This window comes from Camelus ferus, chromosome 7, assembly GCF_009834535.1.
Source record: "Camelus ferus isolate YT-003-E chromosome 7, BCGSAC_Cfer_1.0, whole genome shotgun sequence".
Lineage (NCBI taxonomy): Eukaryota > Metazoa > Chordata > Mammalia > Artiodactyla > Camelidae > Camelus > Camelus ferus.
The window spans coordinates 4,148,444-4,155,759 of NC_045702.1; the positions used below are offsets into that span (position 1 = coordinate 4,148,444).

At 54.2% G+C, this 7,316-nt stretch overlaps 1 long non-coding RNA gene across 1 annotated transcript; it reads right to left on the reverse strand.

Moving 5' to 3' along the window:
* Positions 1 to 2,896: 2,896 nt before the first annotated feature.
* Positions 2,897 to 6,999, reverse strand: LOC116664777. Its single transcript, XR_004321206.1, has 2 exons — positions 6,671 to 6,999; positions 2,897 to 6,125 (listed from the first exon to the last, which is right to left on the reverse strand). It is a non-coding gene; the product is annotated as an uncharacterized LOC116664777 (long non-coding RNA).
* Positions 7,000 to 7,316: the final 317 nt, after the last annotated feature.

Genomic DNA, 7,316 nt, shown 5'->3' on the forward strand with positions numbered 1-7,316 from the left:
GTCAGAATGGAAAGTATTAATGTTCCCAACGATGTCTTCTCCTGAACAGATCAGATATTTCCTCTTCAACGGCACCATCAGGCCAGTTCCTGCTTTCTTCCTTCTGCTGGTTCGTGGATAAAATCTGCCCTGCTGCCCTCTCTGTGGCTTTGCCCCCAGCGAGGGCCCTGCCTGCCCTGGGTCTCCTTGGCGCTTGTCTGCTGGGTGGAAAGGGAGCTTTAGGAGGTGAGCCCACGAAGAGGGTATCCTCCCGTGACCAGAAGGGTGACGAGATGGAGCGCCGCCTCGCCTCTCTGTCATTCATCCTCGGCGCAGATGAGATGTCATGGGAGCGTATGAGTGCTAAATCAGTTTTATTGGCCATATGATTTGATTGATCTTGTTAGACCTGACAAGAAATCAATAGGAAAAAAATAAATGTACCTTCCTGGAATGGGCTTCCCACCTGAAGGTAAAAGAACAGTCTCACAACCATGGAGGCAGATCCAGGAAGCAGTCTTGGTAAAACATCGCCAGGCCCGTGGCCCTGGGAAGAGGCTCCTCTCTGACCTCCAGACCCAGAAGGAAGTGAAGAAGGAGGCAGGTGGAACAGGCCGAGTCAATTCAGGGGCGTCGCCACCAGGCCACCCGCAGGGCTTCAGAAAAGATGAATTGTGTGCCCAGACGCCCCCAGGCTCTGGCCACAAACACGCGCAGACAATGGCAAAGCCAAGACGGTCACAGGAGAGGAGCCACTGGGGAGGCGGCCACGTCGGGGGTCATGGTGACCTGACATGATAAAAAGAGGGGGATGGCCTTGGGTCCAAACCATCCTGACTCGGCCGTTCTCTGCCTGGGGGAGCTTAAGCCTGTAACCTCCCTTCCCTGACCGTCAAAGTGCTTGTCTGTAAACAGGGGCCGTAGGACCTGCCACACCAGATGACGCAGAAGTTGGCACGAGGCTGACACGAACAGGACATGAAGGCAGCCTCACCGCCCTGCGCACCTGTGGGCACAACGCAGGCGCCTTACCTCCGTCCACCGCCAGCCATAGGGCGAACCAGTGCTGGCCCCACACAAAGGCAGACGGACGCAGCGGAAGAACCCAGGCTGCAGACCCAGGCTCACCTGTGGATTCTAACAACGCAACAAGCTGTGACGTCCTTGATTTCCTGTCTATAACGTGACCCTGCGCCAGGAGCACTCGGCAGTGCTGTGCCAGCCAGCGCCAGCTGCCGTAAAAGAGCATCACGAACCAGGTGGCTTAGACACAGAAATATACCTTCCCACAGCGCTGGAAACTCACGTCCGAGACAAGGAGCTGGCCAGCCTGGGTGCTGGTTAGGCTCTCCTCGTGGCTTGCACATGGCAGCCTTCTCACTGTGTCCTCACGTGGTAGACAGAGAGCCAGCCTGCTCCCGTCTGTTCTTACAAGGCCACTACTCCTGTCAGGGCAGGGTCCCCACCCTTTTGACTCATTTATTCTTAATTCTGCAAAGGCTGTATCTCTAAAAGCAGCAGGTGGTGAGGCTTCAATGTATGGATTCAGGGGAAACACAATCCAATCCATAGCAAGTACTTAATAGAAAATACAGATCCCTGGGCCCCATCCAGGTCTACAGAATCAGAGGCTTTGGGGTGGGACCCAGCACGCTGCACATCTGGCAAGTCTCTCTTCCCCATGCCAGGTGGCAACCCTGCGCAGTTTGATTTTGAGAACTGCCAGGTACTGTCACGGGCAGGCTGGGGCCACTCTGTCACTTACTCACAGAGCAGTGGAGCTCTTTCAAAGAGGGACTGAATTACCAAAGGGTCCCCTGTCAGCCCCGATTTGCCAGCAGTCCATACGTGAGTGGCTTCAAGTGTTCTGCCCCCACTTCCAACCGCAGATGAGCCTCCTGACGTGGCTACCAGGGTAGCCTCTGAGGGTTTTGGGAATAAAAGTCAGAGGGAAAGTGACGGGGTGTATAGCTCAGTGTTAGAGTGTGTGCTTAGCATGCGCAAGGTCCTAGGTTCAATCCTCAGTACCTCCATTTAGGAAAAAAATTTTTTAAGTCAGAGGGAGCTTTTAGAGACCCTGTAGTTTCAGAGGAGGTGGAGGGGAAGAAATTGAACAGCAAGCATGGTTCAGACAGGCGAAGCCCAGAACAAGCCAAAGGCATCGCCAGCCTGCCTCTGTGGCAGACCCCCGTCACCCCTACGACCACTCCACAAAGCCTGGGCCAGCCCCACAGCAGCCCCCATAACCACAGGGTGGGAGGCTGGCTCTGGGGCTGCCTCTTCCGTTTCTCTGGAGGAGAGCTGCCCTGGCTTGTGCTCGCAGGTTGTTGAGTGACTTACAGATGGGAGCTGCCTCCTCCTCCCACGACCAGCCTCCCATGAGGTCCCAGAGAGCCAGGCCCGCCCACCGCAGCCAGCCTGTTCTAACTGCACTTCCCAGACCATAGGATGGATTTAATTTTCGGTCCATGCTCTCCATCACAAAGATACTCTTCACTAGGTGACAATGTATTTCAGGCAAGGGGCAGTCGCCCAGTTAGTTTACTAGCGCTGTAGGTGAAGTCAGGGGCCGCGGGCCTGGGCGAGGCGGTGAGGTGTCAGACACAGTGTGTCTTCTGTCTGGCTCAGCAGGTGATGCATTTGAGGCAGGGGTGAATCTGGTTTAGCATGTGATCTATTTCTATTTCCAGCCATAATTATGTTTTAATGTGTGATATATCCTTTTTTGTATGAGGTGCATTAAATCCCTGATAACCATGTACTTACCTCACCGCGTTAGGTATGCACACAGCCATTAATACACATTCCGACATTTAATGTATCCACTTTGCCACGCCACAGATCCCTGACTCTTTCTGAAGTTGAGAGCTGAATGGCACCTCATAAAACACCACTTCATTAAGAATCAACAGGAATAAGCCAACCAGAAACATTTTTTATTGATGAAGGTGGAACAGAGAACTACCAAGTTCACTCGTCACTTCGCACAGGGGAACGAGACAATGAAGTCCTTCCTGGGGGATTCGGTGCATCAGGAAAGCACTTCGTCTTGTCGGGGGTAGTGCAGCCAAGAGAACGCACAGCCCGACATGAATCACTGCCGAGGACAACCTCGCCCAGTGAACGCGCCGTCTCAGCAGCTGGCGGTGACTTTGTGTCAAAGGCCTTGACGTTTCCATTCCTGAGCAGCCTCCTGCACTCCAGTCCCTTCTGGAAGCCCTGGAACACGGGCTGTGGGGCCTCCAGAATGCTCCGTGCCCCATCACAGCTTCCCGGCTTCCCTGGGAGGAGGCTGCGATGGCGTCTCAGTGAGGGCCACCAGTTAGGCGTGAACACCTGGGCCGGGACGGGTGTGGCACTGGGCACAGGAGGAGCTTCCGGCTCCACAAAGCCTGGGCCAGCCCCACAGGAGCCCCGGGGCACGCGGGGTGCTGCAGAGTTGCCCCACCGGGCCTCCGGGCCAGACTCTGTACCCCAGTCCACAACTGGGCGTCGGAGGCAGCCGCCCAGGACGGCAGAAGGGCTTCACAGCTGATGCAGCTCTGTGCCTGAGACAGGTCCTGATGGCCTCCCAGCATCTGGGGCTGCAGGCCCCTCTCCGAAGAGGGACAGAGCGGCCACCTCCACACCCCCTACAGAATACATACCAGCTCCACTCCCCCTAATGAGCCTGCCTCTAGAACGTTCTCCAGCAGTGCCCACTGGTTGACCTTAGAATCTACCAGCAGAACACTGCAAGTTCCCTCCAAGCAGGTGGGATCAGACCAAGGCCAAGCTGAGCTCTCCCGCCTGCTCCCCAGGAACTCAGCGCTCCCGGGCACCCTGGGCCTGCCCGGCAGCAAAGAAAGATCCGCAGCCTCTCAGGAGGCATGAAGGAAGAGCTCCTGGGGAAGCAAGCGCCCCCTTTGCAGAGATGGGGGGCCCCGGGGGGTGGGGAGCTGGCCTTGCACGTGGGGTCGCCTGAACCTTCATCCTTCCCTGGAGCTCTCGCATCTTGCAGCAGGAAGAGACAGAAACCCGTCCTCCTTTAAAGGCCCTCAGGCCAGCCTCCTCCAGCAGCGCCGTTAGCACCTGAGCCCCACAGCTCTCAGTTGTGGGGTTGCCTGTGTGCGGTGGGGTGTGGGCACCTCCCTGGCCTCCACACCCCCAGATAGCACCCCCCACCCAGTCGAGACAACCAAAAACATCTCCAGACGTGGCCAGATGTCCCAGGGAGGCAAAACTGTCCTTGGTTGAGAACCACTGCTTTAGGCTAATTGTTAGCAAATGGAACACAACTAGAAACTGATTTTTTTAAAAATATTACTTACATAAAATATGAACCTGAAAATAACCAAGCTAAAAGTTGAGATTTACACTCTCAGAACCTCATTCAAGTCCTCCAAGAACTGTGCAGCCCCCAAGCAGCCCTGTTCTGGGGCAGCTGCCGTTCAGCTCCGGCCGGCGTGGCCTCGCGGGACCCCTCCTCCCCACTCCATCTCCCCGCACAGGACCAGCAATTTCCACTCACCATCACCATTGGGAAATGCCCACCACCCAGTTCTTTCAAAAATAAAATGAGGAGGAAGAGGAGGAGGAGAAAAGGGGAGAGGAAACTATTAGAACCGTCTCAAGGACTTTAAGGACATCTCAAAGACAAGCTGTTTTCCTCTGAGTGGCTCCTGCTCCCCATCACCATCACAAAGTAGTTTAACTTTTATGCATTCCCACCCAGTGTGAGCCCATGCCCAGGTGTAGTTTTCAATGATTACCTATCAAGTACAGGCCATTTTACAGCCTGCTTGTTTTATGCAGCCTTGTGCTATGAGCATCTTTTCATGCTGCCCTGTCGTTTTAGGGTAAGTCACAACAGTCGAGCACTGTCTCAGCAGCGGTAGGTCAGTTGGGTTAAGCTCGGATTTGCTGTGATTAGAATCCATTCCAAACTATCCCAGTGTGGTCTATTCTGGGCTCACTCAAAGTCCACTGTGGGGCTGGAGACTGTCCATGCAGCGGTCCCCGTGGATGGCTCACGCACACACTCTGCAGCGCCCCCCACCCTGAGCATGACATCAGGGACACTGCACTGGGGGGGCCCATGGAGACCCCGCCAGCTTTACCTGCTGCCCCCCGCCCCGAGTGACACATGCCACTTCTGCTCCCAGCCCAGTGGCCAGAGCAGCTGGGAAATACCTCCTCTGTGTCCAGGAAGGGAGGGAGCCCCGGAAACACCGGGCGCCCTGACAGGGTGGGCGAGGGACCCTGAGTGAACCTTCACTCCCACTGCTGGGCTTTCCTGTCACAAGCCGGCCCTTTATGGCTCAGACCCACAGGTCCCTCTGGGGGACTCCCGGTTTCTTAAATCCCTGATCTCAAGCTTGGTCAATCAGCATCGGCCCCGGGCGTGAAACTCAGAAAGTACAGGGTGGGGCCTAGGAGTCGGCATTCTAAAGAACTAGGGTGACTGTTCCAGCCAGGGTGGGGGCCACAACATTTAAGTCACAAGCAATTTTTCAGGCAAAGGTGATTGCTGGCCTCATGTCCAGTGTTGATGTCAGGGGCCCCCAAGCTCAGCGCTCCGGGTCCTTGCCGGAACCTGGGAAGTAATTACAAGGGGGTCTACAAATCGGTACTCAAACCAAGCCCTGGCTGAACAGCAAATACATAGTATTGATGAGGCATACAACCGGGGGGGACATGTGACACGATTGTGATTTATAAAATGCAGATGCACTGAACACATTCCCAGAGACAGAGCATACTTCTGACTCCATGAGTTGGCTCGAGATAGACTGTATCAGTCAAGGCCCCAGAAGGAAATAAATGGACACTCAAAGCAGGTGACTGAAGAGCTTAACACAAGGACTCTTAACCCACAGAAATCAGGAACCACAGTGCTGCTCTGCAGAGCTGGGGTCAGTGGAGGGCCTTCCACCGCTACAGGAGAAGGGGCAGGGAGGGGCAGTCACCAGAACCCAAGGCAGAAACACAGCTGCAGGAGACAGCAGGGCTGCAGCCAGCCGGCAGCCCCGTGGCAGCAGAAGTTGGAGACATCGGCACCGCGACCTTGTCCTCCCCCAGGCTTCCCCACTTCTCCCACCAGATGCCGCAGGGCCCGGGACCTGGGGAGTCAGGGCTCCAAGCAGATGGAGAGGGTGGAGAGCCATCTGGAGAGGCAAACAGAGACCTCCAGCACCGGCACTAAACAATACAGCTGTTGTATTAGCACCTACACACTTGTTTATGTTAAAAAGTGTCCTCATGCCCTAAAGAGTTGGGAAACACTGAGCCACCTGCCAAACCCAGGTCAGCCCCGGAGCGCTGCATGGTGACTCGGCGGGGCCATCTCCCTCAAGGAAGGCACGTTGTTTTGCGGAATTCCACTCATCACTGCTTCCTCTGACCCACCCGCTGTCACAGCACGCTGCTGTGGCCAAGATTCCCTGCCACAGAGCAAGGAGGATGTGTTCATGTTTGATCCCAGGTGCAGTCTTGAGGAAGCAGGAGTGAAGGGAAAGGGGGACTAAGGCAGGGAAGGGGAAAAACGGATAAAAGGTTGTGCTTTTCAGAGCTGGCCACATCTTCACAAAAAAAAAACACACCTAGCTGCTTAGTCCTGAGAGATGTCATGGGAACGAATGCAGGGAACCTCTGCATCTTGGACCCATTTACCTGGGAATGAAGTGAAAGGGCGGGGCTCCTCACCACTCACCTGCCCCTGCTGATCAGCTTTCTCCCACGGGGCATTTACTCCTCCCACCTCTGGCAGCCAGAGGCGCGGTGTCTCACATGCAGCACGGCCCTTCCTCAGAGTCCTGAAGTGGGGGAAGGAACCAAACCCTCTATGGATCTGTTGGTCCCCTCCAAATGCAGGATTAGGGTCTGGGTTATCTTTAGGGGCCATTATTCAGCCTTCCACACTCTCCTGAGTTTGCAGTGAGGTTTTGCTATGGGTTAAAGACCTAAATGTAACACCTAAAACCATAAAATTCCTAGGAGACAACACAGGCAGAACACTCTTTGACATAAATCATAGCAACACTTTTTGGTATCTGTCTCCTAAGGCAGAAGAAACAAAAGCAAAACTAAACAAATGGAACCTAATTAAACATAAAAGCTTCTGCACAGCAAAGGAAACCATTGGCAAAACTAAAAGACAGCCTACTAAATGGAAGAAAATATTTGCAAATGATGTGACTGACGATGGGTTAATATCCAAACTCATACAACTCATGCAATTCAATATCAAACAACTCATACAATTCAATATCAAAAAAATACTCAATCAAAAAAATGGGCAGAGGATCTAAATAGACATTTTTCAAAAAAAGTCATAGAGATGGAATAACAGACACATG